The sequence below is a fragment of the Oryzias latipes genome, chromosome 7, assembly GCF_002234675.1.
Source record: "Oryzias latipes chromosome 7, ASM223467v1".
In the NCBI taxonomy this organism is placed as follows: Eukaryota; Metazoa; Chordata; class Actinopteri; order Beloniformes; family Adrianichthyidae; genus Oryzias; species Oryzias latipes.
The window spans coordinates 10,431,745-10,449,250 of record NC_019865.2 but is presented as its reverse complement, the minus strand read 5'-3'; the positions used below and the strand labels follow the sequence as shown (position 1 = coordinate 10,449,250).

The 17,506-nt window shown below is 42.8% G+C and overlaps 1 protein-coding gene across 7 annotated transcripts in view; it reads left to right on the top strand.

The window, feature by feature from the left end:
• rere (arginine-glutamic acid dipeptide repeats) overlaps window positions 1-17,506 on the top strand; it is a 145,786-nt gene that overhangs the window by 19,746 nt on the left and 108,534 nt on the right. For 5 of the 7 annotated variants that reach the window (XM_023956540.1, XM_023956537.1, XM_023956541.1 and 2 more), the window contains one exon: window positions 8,912-8,989. The exons of 1 other annotated variant lie outside the window; for it this stretch is intronic. The gene's annotated coding sequence lies outside the window, so the exon portion shown is untranslated. Of the gene's footprint in view, window positions 1-8,911; window positions 8,990-16,098; window positions 16,717-17,506 lie in introns of those variants that run through there. One more of the 7 variants, XM_023956536.1, reaches the window with a different exon arrangement.

Here is a 17,506-nt window from a genome sequence, read left to right as displayed (position 1 = left end):
TACGTACCAAAGTCTCCTTAAATCTGTGGATATACAGGCAAATTCCCATTTGAGACAGGCGCCTTCACTGAGCTCCTGCCTCAATTTAATTGTCCTATGCCCCAGGGGCTGCTGGGAGCCAGCTGGGCGGGGCTGAACATTTGCTCTGGGGAGATGAGAAGTGGGTGACAGAACAGTTGCAGTGTCACATGCAGGTGCAGCGAATCCGTGGTAACCACGGAGGGCTAAGCTGTAAAACAGAAACGTAACAGAAGAACATGGAGAGAAAGCGAAAAGCTGGAGGCTTATCGGATGCATCTGTCTTGTTGTATTACTGCTCACTTTAGTAAACATATGATAGCTTCTATTTGAATACTCAAGAAGTATAAGAAACACAAATCAGTAAAAATTGTTTGTTTTTTGTCAATCTTTTTAATTATTGCTTTTAAAGCACTATACATAATAAGCTTAGATTTTTTATAGCCCTGAAAATGACTTTTATTGTTTGTAAGAGTCAAAATGAAGTATTTTGTGTAAAAGTATTTGTGTTTTGTTCCCATTGCTCCATCAAGCTGTGGAAGTTTGTTTGTTTCTTGGAAATGAGGCAGGAGTTGTAGTCTTCATCATGCAGCTCCTTAAAAAGCTGAGTAAAGACCCGTTCACACGGGGACGAATTTCGCGCGCGATTTTCGCCGACGTTTAACGCCTCGTGACTAAACAAAGGGCACCAATGAGAGTGTGCACACCGACGTGAAAAAACGCCACGCGTCAAAGCATCAAAAAAAAAAAACGCCTCGGGTTCGTTTTTTTTTTCCGACACGTCGCGTCGAAATCTATTCGACCAATGAGAATGGCGCTTTTGCACACGTGTCTGGAGCTTCTGAAGTTACAGTAAAACACAACTTGGGAACGCTCAAACACAAAACTGCCTTGCTGAGCACACATACCAGCGAAGAAGATAGACGCCAAGTAGCGTCTACACTGCCGCGAAGAAATAATGACGGACATTCTAAAATATCCCCGAACCAAGCACCAGTTGGAGCTACTGGTGCTTGAAATATTCATGTTTTCTTTGTATGATTCTGACAAGCGCGTAAATACTTGCTCTCTTCTTCTGACTGAAAAGCGACTTTAAGAAGCGTAAAGTTGCGCAGCGCCACCTTGTGTACAGGAGTATTTCTGTTTACATTAAGCGCCATCTAATGTCAGGGAATGAAATTGCATGTTCGCTCGGCTCATCGTCAGCGAAAATTGCCTGGGTGTGAACACAAAAAACGTGGCGAAAAACGCTGGCGAATAACGCCTGGCGAATATTCGTCCTGGTGTGTACGGGCCTTAAGACTAGGGGCCAGTCGCCTTTTGAAATGCAAACAGAGTGAATGGAACGCATGCTACGTGCACTGTTATTTTTTTAAAAACACTACTATGTCCTAAAGTGCCTTATTTATTGATTTATTTAGACATTTTTTCCAAAATAACGTTTTAATATTCTGATTAGGAGAATCTGATCGTGTCATTCTTGGCTGAATTTAAAGAAAATTAACTGGTTTAAAAGTCACCATGTTTTTTTGTTTGTTGGTTTATGTCTTTGTCAGTTTAGCTCTCCATCTTCCTGTTGTTTTTGAGTACCGTCGTCACGTGTTCCCACAGTAGCACTGCTTGGATGCAAGTGTCCTTTTCTTTTGCTTTTTTCGCAAACACTTAAGTGCTTTAGCTCCATCTGCTGGCTGTGGTGACTCATTACTGCACGGAAAATATATCAAACTGGACAACAACCAAATCAGAGCTATAATGGCGCTAGCTTATTTTAAATTCTGAGATTTAGTGACTGCTCCAGATACTCGCTGAATAGTGACAATGCGCATGTTTTAGGTTGTGGATGTATAATAGTGTACTGTAGAGAGGAAACAGCCGTGTGGTTTAGCTCTTCCTGTGTTGCTGGCACTGAGGTGTCATCCAGCCTATCATGATGGGGTCAGAAGCTCTGAAAATAACCCTAAGGGGGATACAGGCTGCACTGATAGCATACCTGCTGCTACTCTGAGATGTTATCCCACTGTAAGGCAGCCCAGGCTTTCTCGCAGCTGCTGTGGCTCCTTTGGATTGTTCTGCATTACCTCACAGGAAGATTGAGTAGGGCCATTATGCCTCCGGCTCTGTACCATTCCCCGCAGACTCACACAAACACATAACATCCATGCTTTCTCCCACCTGAACTCACAAGCGCATGCACTTACCTCCAGCTACGCACATTGTTGCTGAGCACGGGTGTGTTTCATGTTTGTCTGTGGATCTTCACACTCACACACACACACCCGTGTGTGAAATCCCGTCGAGCTGTTGCAGCAGTGGAAGCTGGCAGGCTTATACAAAGGGTCAGAGTTTTACTGCAAATTACAGCTGTTGGCCAACCAGGGCTTGTGATGGATCTGAATGCTCCCTGTGTTTACCCACACCTGCAGTCCAACCGAGGAGAGACGGCGGCTCAGCCATTTTGTAACACCTCAAGGAACTCCGCTGTTCTATCGTCTCCCTCTCCCTGTATGAGGAATAGATGAGGTGGGGCCATTAAGTGAATTTGCTGTTATTTCCCCAGGCTCGTAGCTGAAGATGTCAAACCTCAGCCAGTGACGCAGCCAAGGATGCCTGCCCGCTCAGGCAAACGCCAACACGAATGCTCCGCACTCGCCTATACGCACACCGTCAGCTTTTAAGCTTCTGTGTAATTTATCAAATTGCTTTGCGCACGTGATGAATGTACTCGGATCTCCAAAGGAAAACAGGCATTATGTATGTATTAAGTTGCTGTTCTTCCCATGTAACAGCTTAGAGTAATTACAGTCAATGATAAACACTGTATTCACATTCCTTTCAGATATCTGTGGCGTACTTGCTTTACAGTTTTGTTGTTTCAGGGACTACACAATTTTTAAACAGTGTCTGCTCAATCCTATAGCTTTTACATGGGTTCTCTGTGTGTGGAAAAAGAAACCACATAAGCCTAATGTCCTCCCCCTTTCCTCATAAATGTCCATGCTGCGTGGAACCTGGCAGTTGAAGAGGGTGCTTGTCTCCCCGTGATTTGTCACAGCTCTCTTTGTATTACACGCCACCTCTCCAAACCCCCCCTCCCTCTTCTCCTAAGTAATTTCTTTACATGTGTGCGGCTGCCCCCTCTTGCTGTGATTCTGATACTTCATAACGGCAGAAGGAAATTGAACTGACCTTGAGGATGCAGAGCTCCTTTATAATGCTGATGCATGGGGCAGCCAGTAAGTGAGAGGCATGTTTTTATTTGCTGCTGAGCAGAGCACAGTGTCAAGACGCACAACAAGGGCCATTTCTCGCCCCTCCCCACCAACTAGCAAGTGTGCTGGCTGAGCTTGGTGTCAGCTGCACAAGGTGTGATTTATTTGCATGAGTATTTTTGCAATGAATAAGTTGCATCATGCTTCCTGAAAGCCGATGATAGGCAAACCTAATAATAGATTTACCCGTGTGGATTTATTGGGCTGGCTGAGATGTGATTTACATGCCACCGCCGCATCGAATAAGTAATTCAGACGTTCAGAGAGCCTTGTTCTCCATCGTCTTTTGACTGCACGATTCTTTAAAAATGACACGGTCTGCTCGCCAACCTTATGTCATCTTTGCTTCATTATTGATGTCATATTGTGGCCGTTTATTCAAAGTAGGCTTTATTCTCTGCCGTGCCTTCCCAAGGAAATCTGGCTTTTCTTAAACTTACGCAGCTGTTAAAAATTCAAGTGTTTGGGATTTGGACGCAAGAGGTCTGAGCTTGCATCTTTTCTGATGCCTTAAAGATGTCTTTTTTTTTTTTATCTTTGTGTAGGCTTGCTGATTTTCTAGCCCAATAATCCTGTTGGACACAGAGCATTTTATAATTCTCACACCAGTTGTTTTTGTAATTTGTAATCATTTGTGAAAGACCAAAACTGGTAATGAATCAAAAACAAAAATGGGGAATACACAAAGAACATTTACATTTTCTGACTATAACTGGGGTTATGGGGCTGTGATGGTTAGATCTACTGTTCGTTGTTGAATCATTCATTTTTATGCAATACATGCTTAAGACAAATGGCATAAATAGTATACAATACGTGTATAGCGCTTTTCTACCTTCCTTGAAGGCCCAAAGCCCTTTACAATCACAGTCCCATTCACAAGGTGCCAACCTTTCAAGGACACTTCGCCATATAGGCAGGCAAGGAGGAAATCGAACCTGCAATTATTCTGACCATCATGGTCGCCCACAGGGAGGCAATGCTTAAAAAAGGAGCACTGCTGACCCAGTTTCTGTATTTATATCATTATTGATTATTGCACTATAATTCCTGACACGGTGGATTAATGAGACCCTCTTATCTGTGTCATTATGAAACTCTTTATATTTTGTTAGTTTCTGCCAATGTACCGGTAAAATCACATAGGATTGATTTATTTGGATTTCATCCAAACAAAAAAAATAGTTTTTTGTAAGAATAAAAAAAGGGAATGCTGCCCATAAATCCTGTCAGATCTGTGTCGACCTGCTTGTCTGAAAGCTTCAGTCTTTTTTTTTGTGTGGGGGGTGGGGATGGGTGGGGGTGTTCATTCATTCACAGCCCAACATCGACTGTGAACAAAATGTGGTTTGTCAGCTTAACCGTGGGAGACTAATCAATGGTTTTATACTTTGCCATCCATTGGTCTTGGCAATCCATGGGTCTAAATAATTACAGTGTATATATAATAATGATATGATTAGCGTGGTCAGTGCTTTATGAAAGGAGGAGTACGAGCAAAACCCAGAGCACGTATCGAGGCATTTCCACTGCCAAATTCTTTTGAGAATCATCCAGATCTGCTCAGTAAAAGCCTGGCTTCTCTCGGCAGCACCCCACAGTAACAGTAGCATGGTAAAGAGGTGGGTGAGCCTTCTGGTGCTGCTGACTGCCGTTCTGTGTGTTGATGATTATGCCCCCATGACAGCTTAACTAATTGGAGCCGCTCTACTGTCGTGCAGAATTTCCTCGTCTCTTGCTGTCACCTCATTTATACCTTTCAGTAGAAATTTGGGAGAGCGTTCAACCTTTTCTCTAACAACTTGTGCTTTTTATACAGGTTGATAGAGTTATCTCTCAATATGCTCTAATCATTTGACACTTTTGTTAGAAAGATGGCTATGGTCAGCTTCGTTGGTCTTTATGGATGAAGGCGTGAGGTTGGTGTAAAACCTCTTCATGAGCCTTCCTTGGTCTGGAGCGTCTTTCTGATTCTCGATGTCTCATCTTAAAGTCCCAAAACGATCAGCTTTTGAGCTGTTCTAAAAGCGTTCTCAGTGGTCTTTTAATTGTGATCATGCCTTGAAATGTTGTCATGTTGGAGAAACGTTTTAGGGGACATGGAGGCTTTGACCCGGCCTCTTTGCTTCTGGGTTATAGGAACTGTAAAGTTAGCTCTACCTTTGGCAGATTGTACAATATTCTGACTTATGCCACACGTAAGAACATTTTCCTGTTGTGGATTAGTGAGAAACCTCTCTCCAAAGCAAACTGGCATAGACTTGTCATTGAACCTTTTTCTCTGGAATACAGCCTCAGTGTAAAGTTTAATTATTGACTAACATTTACGTTTTCCTCCAAACTAGTATCTTTTAAAACCCTGTAAAAGGGAATTTTGTTTTTGATTGCCCTTCTGCAAAAGCTATGGCAACTGTGGATCAGTGTTGTGCTGAGCTCTGTATGTGCTTGTTATGAAGACAATAAAAAAAGAAAAATGTCGTTTTCTAGGACTTAGTCTCTCTGAAGTGACAATAGTTTATCAGAAAGTCCCCTTTGCATTCTCTTTCCTGGTAGCTTACAGCCCCTCACACCCTCAACCTAACATGACCGGTGCTACAAAAATGAAGAAATGCTTATAAATGCAATTTTAAGTCCACCCTCATCAGAAAAATGCCACAAGACCAGATTGAAAAAACACCATTTTCATTGGAGTGGGTCTTTAACATACACTTTGTGTTATGATAACAGCTGTGTGAAATAAGTGGACAGCAGAGCTGGGGGGTTTGGGGTCGCAAAAAGAATAGCTTTTGTTTGAAATCAACCAGCCTCTAAGTTCCTGTGAGGGTCAAATGGACTGGAGTTCAGTTAAAAGATCTGGAGACTTTTATGCCAAAAAGGTCTTGGTGAGTCTGGATGAAATGCATGATGTATGTTAAGTAATTCATGCTGAGATGATTCAGCTGAAAACAAAAGCCAGTTTATTTTGGGAATCATCACCCTGTGGTCGTCTGAAATATTGGACTCCAGCTAGCAAAGCACAGAAGTGATGTCACGCTTCTGTGAGCACACATTCTGAAACATAAGAATGGACTTTTCTAGGTCTCTTCAGCTCCTTTCTGTTGTTTTCTCCTGACCTGGGGGTCAGTTTGGATGGATGGGCAATTTGTTGAAGGGATGGTGCTTCACCTTCTTGGACTGAGATGTGAGCAGATTAACATGGAGATGAGGCAGCCCCAGACCTATTTCAGAGGGTTCTAGCGAACTCTGAGATGGATGTGGCTGTGCGTTTGTGTGCCTGTGAGACAGGCGGATGTGCTCTCCGGCCATATTGTCCTGCCACTGTGGAAATCCCAGAGTTATTGAAGAGATTGTAAAATCAATGTCTGCTATTCATACACAGATCTAATCCGCAGATTTACTGCCATTTAATCTGTGGTTATGGCGAGGCTCTGATGGCACTAATGCTGTCAAACAGATGTCCCCGCTCAGGTTAGACCGCACCTGCTGACACCATTGAGCTTTGGCAGGAGGTTGCCCACAAATGTAATCTTCTCTCAGATGGCGACTTTCGCATAAAAGCTGAGTTATTGAAGGGAAAGATCTTTGGACGAATTCAAGCCAGATGTTGGGAGCTAAAGCTCTGACCTCCAAATCTTCTTTAACAGTTTTTGATCACGATATTCATGCGCGCGTCACAATCGCATCAGAGCTGTTATGCCATGTGTTTGCCGTCTCCCTCCACGCTTATGTCTGAGAACAGAACTGCTTTCCTCCCCGTTTGCTGCAGCGTAGAGCACTGCTGTGACTGACTGAGGAGAAAGACTGATTTTATTCACTGCACAGAGCGCTGCACTTGGCAGACCATTTCATTCATTCATGCTGAACTCAGGAAGCATATCACATTAGTGGCAGGACAGAAATAATACACCCAACTGTATTTTCTGTGTGTACTGATATTGATAGTATTGGGTAATAGGTTTGTAAAAGACCACATCTTACTTAAAAGCATATAAAATAGCCTATAAACAATATTAACTGTGATGTATAATACTTTTATTCTATTGTAATGTGAAAAGCATTTTTTCTTTGAGAGTTTTTCAAGTCTAAAGTTGTTTATCAAAGACCCACTCGATTATCTTTTGATCTATTGTAAAAGCGTTCCCAATGATCTTTTAATTATAGTTATGCAGTATATAGCCCAAATCAAAATACCTGTGTCGTTTTCTTTGACATAGTTTCTGCAGAGCGGCCAGAGTTCATTAGAATTATCCCTCAGAGTTGCTGAGAGGTCTCTGTTTACACACTCTCCCGCTCGCTCACACCCACAACTAACATTACCGGTGCAACAAAAATGGCGAGCAATATTGCAGCTATCAAGCCGTACAGTTTGGAGGCAGATGCCAGCTCGGACAAGGAAAACTAGGATGTTTATGGATTCATCTGATTCACAATGATTTGAATAGAAAAACACTCTGTAAGGGCATTTTGAGCTTAATTTTGTTTTTATAAGTTTCATTTTCTTTTTTTGTATTTGTTCTCCATCAGAAAAATGCCACAAGAACATGTTAAAAACACAGGAATCGGTCTTTGCAATGAAGAAGTAAAGATGACCAAATCCTAATTATTTTTCTATAGACAGCTGCTAATCTAAGTTTTATTTTATCGCTGCATTTAAACAGACCTGCTGTGCCTTTATGCGTGTTAGGTGTTTAAGAGAGTAAATGCTGGGAATCTCCGTATGGATGTTGAATGTGAAATGTCAATGTTATTGAACAAGTGCTGCGAGGCAGAGCTCTGATGTTTTTATTTCCAAGCTCTTGTCGAGCGGAGCAGAGAAGAGAGGGCTCATGGGATAATGGGGGGAGGTTCAGGGGTGGGGGAGCCTGTGCTTGTATTTTAGTGTCTGCGTCGCTGGTGGGTGCGAGCCCCTGTGTTTATCGGGAGAGCTTCATTGTGGAGAGGAGAAGGAATACGGGTTTGGAATTAGAGCTGGGGAATCATTTGATCATGAATCATGGTCCATCATCTGAATCAACTCCATGTTCCACTCATGTTTGCTCAAAGACTTTGACATGTCTCTTTCTTTTTTTGTGCTCCATAAAAAAGTCAAAAGATGACAGACTACTGTTTCAGGTATAATGGAAAAAATGTACTTTTCTATGCAAATAGATCCATTCAGTGATACTGCACCTTATATTATGAGACTCCTTATAGCCTGAAAAATCCTGTGCTTATTTCTCTCTTGCTTTTAAAGGACTCTCATTTCTTCCACTGCATGAAACATTAATATTATGTTGGATTCAGTCATTTTTCACATATTGCATTCTTCTGAATTAATGTGGATTTATTTATTTTTTGTGAACTAAATATGTTAAAAGGTCAATTTATTATACTTTCCAATATTTTGTTTCTTCACCCTTGCTTAAAAAAACATCTTTACCCCATTAAAGGTCTTAACGTGCTTGTATTTCTTTATTTAGCTATGATTTCTTTTTTTGCAGCCTAGTGACAACAGGGTGCAATACATGTTGCCTATCCTTCACCCAGGCATACACCACTGCTGTCAATCTGTTGCCACCTCTTGTGTTTCATTTACACATCATTCATGTTCTGTGTGTGTCTGTTTTCTTTTGTTTCCCCTCCAGTTTTTCTCTGGCAGACTGTGGTGTCAGTTCTTGTTGTGAGGCAGTGTGGCTGTGAGGTTGGAGGTGAATGCAGTCAAGGTTAGTCAACAAGACTTCATGACACGGAAGATTACCGTGACCTTTTTCATCTGTGTTACACTGCTCTTCTAAACCAAAAGGCTCTAGATTCTGTTCTTTTTGTGACATTCAAATCCTTTGTGTACCCCTGTCACCGTCCCCACAATTTATATGCTATTAGTATACTCCTGTACTCTCCTTGTATCACAACCATCTACCTTTCAGTTGCTCTCTTTGACTGTATATGAGAACTGGACCGACTCCTCCTCGGTGGCATTCCAAATAGGATTTTCCCCGCTGGTCCAAGAAAGCCATAGATTACTATTGAGAAAAAAACAGCCATTACTCAGTATATTTGTCAGAGTTATTGCCGTTGATACATTTTTTAACATGTTCTTGCTATTACAAGTTATAAACTGGCCAACAGATACCTCCATAAAATGATGTGGTTTTACGTTGAGCGTTCAAAATGTTTGACAGATTCATCCAAGTCCACTTTCTAGTGGTAGGGGTATGGCCTTTAATAAGCTCACTCCTGATTGGCCAAGAGTGGTTGCCGTAGAAATGTTGACTCAGACCGACTTGGGCCAATCAGTGCTTGTTGGCTCCAACATGGTGACGTCTGTACTATAAAAAAAAATTGTCTGAATTGACTTAATTTCATTGGAGCTGTAAGAAAGCCATTTTCTATGGGTGACATCACACTCACTCAGTCCAGTTTTCATATACAGTCAATGGTTGCTCCTCATTTTGGATTTATCCCACATTTCTGTTTACTATTTGATTCGGTTTTGGATTTTAGATATCAATTAATTTGACACATTTCCATAGGATGAACTTTCACCACTCAAGTTATAAATTACTTTGTTAAAACCTGAACAAAATGCATCTTAATGTTAAAGATTTTTCTAAAAATGTGAATCAATTGGATTTAAAAAATAAGTAATGAATTAAACCACTTTTACATATAGAAATCTGTCAAGATTGACTCTTGAATTAATCAATTTTTACTCCAGACCTATTTTATATTCATTTAAATGTTGTCTCTTGCGTTTGCTTTACTTTCTTTGTTTGCAGTTTTGCAAAAAGGGCAAAGCTAAAATAATTGTAAATGTAGTTTAATGCTTTTGTTTCCACTTTGTTTCAATGCTTAAAAAAATAATAATAAAGTGTGTGAATCCGCCTGAATGGCAACCAGAGTAGATAAATATCAAATCTTGATTCAAAAGTGCTGCTTCTATTTAAAGCTTAGGACTGAAGCGGGCCACTAAATGAGTTTAGTAATTGGTTTGCCGTGGCCTCTGTGGAGGCTGCATCTTTCTCTTCCTGCACACATCAGCAGCAGGTGGGTAGAAATCCACAACCTCCTTTCCTCCTTATTTTTCTCCTTTTTTCCCTCACTCAGCCCATCTTTCTTTTTTCTCATTCGTCTTCCATCAGCAAGATTGAGGAGCTAAAACTGCCCGAAGCCTACTCTATCAATGCCACCCTCTTTGTTATGAAGACAGTTACCACACAGCATTTCATATTGCCTTTCTGCTCAATCTCCGATTTGTACATTTTCCTGCCTCTCACCTACCCATTTCTCTCCCACCGGGTCGCTATCTCTTTCATGCACTCTCACCTCTGAGAAACGCTCACACACTCCCCCACATACTAATGCACACACACATTGTGCATCGTGCAGTAAATGTATGTGGATTAGGAATTATTTTGTGGTTGAAATGCAGTTATTGTGGGCTAATTCTGGGCTAATTCTTTTTTTTTATTCCAGGAAGAGAAGAGCAGCTTTATTAATGTAGTTTGCCATGTATGTTGTCGTGGGTGAAATCACATAGTATTATTAGTGCATGAATTCTTTCTCAGTGCCATGGCAGTAGCTGTAAAGTGATGCAACTAAACTGTTGTGAAAATATGTGAAGGTGTGAAAAATGGCGGTTTGAGGTAGCTGGTGCTCAAAACAAAAATGATTGTTCAAGGTGGATGCTTTTGTTTTGGAAAAAAAAACAGTAATAGAGTATTGCTATTTCAATCTACCTACTGCTGGTCAATTTTGCAGCTTCAGACACCACTAATTACTAAATGTAAAGGTCTCCTGCAGCAACCACAGCTTTTTTGAAAACCCACTTCCACAGTGTAATAGTTGATACTGAACGCTCTAGGGGTTGGAAGGCCAAAGCACAGCTAAGTGGCTTCTCTTGACCTCAGTGTTGATCTCCAAACTGTCTGCTCTGACTGCACACAGACTATTATAAATGAGCGTTTGCTCCCACAGTCAAATCTCATAACACAGCCTCAGCGAATCCACTGTGCGCTGTCTCTTTAAATAACACGTCCCCCCCCACCCACCCACAGCACCCAGTACTGACACGCTAACCATACAACTGCCTTTGAGATGACTTCTGTTTGCTATTATATCACAAAGTGAGGTGAAAACACAAAGGGGAAAAAAAGTACCAGCATGACTTGAGATCGCCGTTCATCTGACCTACATTGGATTTGCTTATTGTAGTTGCTCTGTAAAGTGGAAGGCTGAATCATTAGCTTACACACGGAGTGCCCATCTGTAGCAAGAGGACAGTAATTGATTTCTCAATGTGCAATGGTACTGGAGGGGAACGGGGCACAGAATTCTCTGCCATATTGAGCATTCATGCCATAAATTGTTATGTGTATGGGGGGGATGCTTCATTTTAAGTTTCTCACATTATGAGCTGCAGTTACCCCCCCTTCCCCCATCACAATCAAGCTGCAACAGAGCTCATTGGCCACAGGGTGGCACTTGTGTGGAGGTGAGACAACGTGTCCTGTATGGAAAGTAGTCGCTGAGTGTATTATCTTAGTCAGCAACCACATAATACTTAGACTCCCCAGCTGCCAGCCCGTTCTGTGTTCAGCACAGTTGTTTTCTTATGCTTTGACAGCACCCGAATCCCAGCACCACTCCTCAGAAGGAGAGCTTTGCCGACTGCTTCCAGGCCTTATCATCAGCCACGCGTACTGTTTGTTTATGTTACTATGCCTTAGTTCACAAAAAGACTTGGCTAGAATGTAAACTTCCACTTTTGCTGTGTTTGTCGGCGGCTCTCCTGGAAATCCAGCCTCATTCCTCGGAGCCTGTTCTCGGAGCAGCCACACCAGCCTGAACTGCTCTTTTATTCAGATGAATGAGGCCTTGTTTGGCCCAGTGAATCAGACACAGACAGTCCATGTGAGAGCTTCAAGAATGTCTGGAAAATCAGGAGCTTGGTACATCTGAAGTATTTTAGACAAGTGCTTTGTTTGTGATTGCTGTGTCAATTTTCTTTCTACTTTTAGAAACATTCACAGACCGCTTCATTCTTTCATTGCATTTTTTGTCTTCATCTCTGAAAGCTTTAATCTAATAGAAATTGTCAAGATTTCTGTCCACAATTTGCTCAAGCTTGTGTTGAGCTAATAAACTCTGCTAGTGAACAATCAGGGAGGAAATGATTATTCTTTTTCCTAGGAACATTTATACATTTACTGGCCGGTGGCACTCACCTCAGAGTGCATGTGATTTGTGTAGATAAATATTTCTGAATATGCAGTTCTTTACCCAAATGGCAGCTTCAAGCATGTTCCACTCTTTTTAATGGCTTGTGCGGATTAGAAAAGGAGATAAGACATATGCAGCACACAAGTGTTTTGGTTTTTTTTCAGAGTGCTGCAGGGCAGCCAAATGTGACTGTGAATAGCTCAGACGCCTATGTGAGGCTAGACCAACGAAACAACCTTTCTGGTCTTTCAATTAAGCCATCTAATTACAGAAAATAAACACTCAATAGGTGGCAACTCACATTTTTGTTTCCTTTTGTTTTACCAAGAGAGTTTTAGTCTTTTTTTTTTTGTTTTGTTCTATTTTTAACTTTAGCTGGAGGTATTCTCAGTCCCTGAAAACCTTAAATCCTCTCATCCAGAGGCGTAAAAATAATCATATTTCATTGCATAATATCCTCGAGTTACGTAGTTGCGATATTGTAGAGGCATAGTGTTATATTGCCTCCCCTCCGGGCAGTGTCTGTTTTAATTGATTGTGTAAAAAGCCATTTTTCCTCAGATCCCCCCAACTTGCAAAGTGCCCTCTTAAAAGTCCATGAAGGCTAAAAAGGCTATGAATGATTTGAAGTCGACCTCGCCTGCCGGCAGGGAAAGGGGCGGAGCTACCCTCCGAATGAGGAACAGTACCTTCTAACAGCAGTCACACAGAGTCTTTGTTCTTCATGGCATGTTACAGACAGGCTGCTTTAAAGCCCAATCTGGAAAAGCCCAGTTCCATAATCCAAGAGAAAATACAACTTTTATTTTTGAAATACGTGCTTAACATGAATCAAATGTTTTGAATTTGAATCTAGAGAGCTCCATTTTCTTCTCTTGTTGTGGTTTGACAGCAGGAGGGTTGACTTGTTTCTGCACAGAAAGTCTTCAATAGCTTTTGAAGTACACTCCCTCCACCACCACAGTGTAACCTTTCTTTTGGTTTTCAAGCCTGTGTTTTTTTTTCTTTTCCCCAATCCCTTCTCCCCTTAACATGCCTGCTCGTCCCTGGTGAATGTATTAAATGAAGTTACTAGATATGAGTGCTTAAGAGGCCAAGGCCTCTGAGACTTGCCAAGTCTCTCCCATGCTTGGCTCAGCCATCCGTGTCACTTTTTGTGTTGCTTCAGCTACTGGCTGACTTATTTGTATTGCCGAGCATTTTTTCTCTCACTACTTGCTCTGTCTGCTGCCTCTGAGGGGCTTGTGTTTTTCCAGTGTGGAGAAATCAGGATAAAGCAAACAGTTTGTGTCAGCCACAGCTTTTGTTAAGTATTCATTTTTAATGAGTGTGAGCGGCTACCGAATCCTATAATGGGAGAGTCGGAAAGCAGCTTGTTGAGCTTTTGATGGTTGTTGTTCACTAACGCTGGTATATATTTAATCATATTTCACGTTTTTCCTCCTTATCCGTCAATGATCTTTGTTTTTTATGCTTGTTTAAGGTCATCTCTTTGATTTAATTTCTCATTAAATTGAAAAACAACGACCAAGTCTTTGTTATCTTTTAGGGGCTGAAGCCGCAAAAGTGTAGAAAAAAAGATGCTCTAGGGAAAAGGTATTGTGACGGCCTGTTTGAATGCTGAACAGAATTGAATAGACACAGTCAGCTTCTCAGATACATGCTTAGGCCTGTAGAATGTGGAGTGCTTTGCTTGTAACTGCACCGGTTGTCTTCTTTCATTATCGGTTAATGGTGCCCAACTTGACAGAGCTATGTGATAAACAGAGGAGCTGTGAAATCCTGGAGGTGGAGTTTTTCGTTTGCCTGATAATGGGATCTCATCTGCCAGGAAAGGGAGCCAGCCTCACCAGCCGGTCCAGCTTTGCTTTGCACAGCACTCAAAAGTGGACTCGCTGCACTCCACTTGCTGTGCTGCTTAAACCTCACTATGGCTGATAATGGTGGAGCATGGCTTGGTTGGTTTCAGAATTCTTTACATTTATTTTTTATTTTTATGGTTCTGCTTTTGACTCTTGAGGATATGTACATTTACAGCTTCCTTGAATATCTGTGTAGCTCAACAGAAGGTGCAGGTTCTTTGTGTTCATGCGCATTTGTGTAAATAGCATAAACGCTGACCTCGTGAAATGTATATGTTGTGCGATAAGGAGGTGTTTTGGCTGCTGGGGTTTTAGGTTACTGTGAATGTGGGGGGGGGGGGGGGGGGGGGGGGGTAGGCCCTTCTTAGGACATTTGCTTCAGGAGTTGGAAGAGGGTTTTACCAGCACAAAGCACACACTCCCCCACAACAGAAGGAAAGAAGCCCAACGTGGGATGTAGCACAATGAAGCCCCCCCCCCACCCCCACCCCCCCAGCACACCACACTCAATTCAATTTCTATTGATCCTGACTGCCTGTCTGTCCCACTGCTGTGCTTGGCCTTAGTGCAAAAAAGAGCAGACTTGCTTTAATCAACTGGATTCAGACAGGGGTCTAATGCTACGTTCATACCAGGCATGTGATGCACGTCTAAGAACGTGCTAAACACACATTCTGTAATGCTCATTTAGCCCATGGTCTTCACACTGGACAAGCAGGGAAGGGCTTCTTCTTTTCTTCTCCTACTGTTTACCAGTGCATCTGACCCACCTGATTTAACTTTAAAGACTCATTCAATGGCTGCACGTTTTGCATGTAGAGCCAGAAAACAGTCCTAGAAACTTGCATAGCAATGCTAGAATGTGAGTTTGAAACACATGGATTTAGAGGCTTTATTGGGAGTGGTTGCTCAAATGCACATTCGTGCTTTAGAAGCTCAATTGGTGAAATAAAAAGAACATTTGACAATTTTTACAGCTCGAGTGTGTTTCGTTGACAAAGCTAAGACATTGTAAACTGTTAATTTAATTAGAAAAACAACAAAAATGAGAATGAAACTGGAAAATAAGATCAACTCTGAGGTATTTTCTGAAAATTAGCCTCTGAATTATCCATAATGCACTCACAAAATCATCCTTGCTTGATCTTGCCTTTTAATAGGAAGGTTAACTAATTAATTCATTATCCAAAAATGCAAATGAGCACTGCTAGCTGGAACAGAATCCAGTTGCTTCCCTCTTGAGCATTTCCCAGGAGGTGCATATAATAATGTTTTCTGATTTAAATCAGCGAGTGTTTCATGTAGTCATTGACACATAAACACGGTGCTGAGTGGACGTGTGCAGACAGACCCCTTTCTCTCCAAAGGTGGGAGCTTCCACGGTCCCCATTGTCTCGCCTTGGCGCTCCACTCACATTCCCCTAAACGTTATCATTGATCGGTTGATGATGGCTGGCCGGCTGGCCGGGCTGCCTGCCGTTCGTTCGTTCGGATGGCTGGCCGGCCCGCTTCGGCTGCCGTTCACCCCTGCTTCCTGTGCGCTCGCGGTCACAAACGCACGTGGTGCACGCGGCGGTTCCCTGCGGCTCTGCCCATCAATCAACAGCCCCAATGGCGCCCCCCCCCCCCCCCCCCCCAGCACCCCTTTGTCTCTGACGATCATTTGAATCCACTCCACGTTTTTCTTTCGCTCGATTTTTTCCCCTATTTTTTTTCTTTTCGATTGTGGTCGGTGTGATTCTCCTTCACTACTGTGTGAATAAAGAAAGACTAGGTCAGCCATGTGGATGCGTCTGTTGAACAGCTGAAGAGAAGGTAGTGGAGGAGGAGGAGGAGACGAAGGGAGCGAGTGTGTGCAGAGAGGGGGGAGCACGCATGAGTGCTGTGTGTGCGTGTACCTGTGTGTGTGTGGAAAAAAGGAAGCAGAGGCTGTTAACGGCAAACTCGCTGGTTTCCTATCCCTCGAAACAAGCACCGACCGGGCGACTTTTCATGTGGACACTACCATCAAACCGGAGCGCCGTCCTTCCCGGCAGGAGCAGTTTCGGGGGAAAGTGGCCCACATCACTGTGCTTTTTCACCGTTTTCTTCTTCTTCTTTTTTTATGGACCCGAGTCATTTATCAGTAAAGTGAAACCGTCTTCTGTTGAATCCCTCCGTGCGGACATTCTTTTTTTTTCCTCTCCCGGGAAATAAAAAAAGTCTTCGTGTTCTCGTTCTGTCGCGGTTCTTGGATTCGATCCAGCTCGGTTTTTTTCCCACCTCCTCCCTAAAGTTTGCTTGATCACCTCCGGCAAAGAAAACAAACAACGCATTTTTTTTCAAACTTGTTTGCAACGGGACTTCAAAAACCTCCAGACTGGCGGGTGAGTGAGTCGCTGCATAGAACCAGAAAAAGATTGTAAGATGGGGGGGGGGGGGGGGGGGGGGGGGGCTAGATGGGGGGGGGGGGGGGGGGCGGCTGGGTTTGTACAAAGCCGTGTGACAGTTGGAGTTTCAGCCAAAAGTGTGTTGATCTGCTTTCTACTCGGAGGAGGAAGCGCGAGTGACCTGGAGTCAAATGTTTGGAGCGCTCTGGGGAGCTGAAAGTTGGCCGCATTGTTGTAAAACTTGGCTCAGGCTGGGCGGTTGTAGTCCCTGAAACCACCACCTCCATGACCTGACGAGCCTCCACTGTTTCAGCAGCTCACGGTTTTAGAGGGAGAATAATGAAGTCAACAAAAGACCGTCTTTCTGCTCTGGAACATTCAGAGTTCAGAGAAAAGTCAGTGAGTTGGGTTTTTCTTTGAAGTCCTAAATGAGTGTGTCCTTAAGGACTGGAGGTGGGATCTTAGGTTTCTGTCCTGTCTCTCACACACATGAGTTCAATCTGATGTGGAGAAGAGCTACATGTAAAATTGACTGGACCAGTCTCGGAAGTGCTGAAGGACCACCAAATTAACTTGACATCCCCCTCTTCTGCACCCTGCAGGCTATGAACTCTGGCCTAAGCACATTCTGCTCTTGCTGTGTGTGGGTGTGTGTGTGGTGGGGGATCTCAGCTTGTAGTTGAAAAGAGCAAAGGCGGGGAAGCTGCTGAGATGTGTGTGTTTATTTGGCAACAGCTTAGGATTTAAGTTATTTGTCTGAAAGGCAGCTTACCTGGTGTTTTGAGTT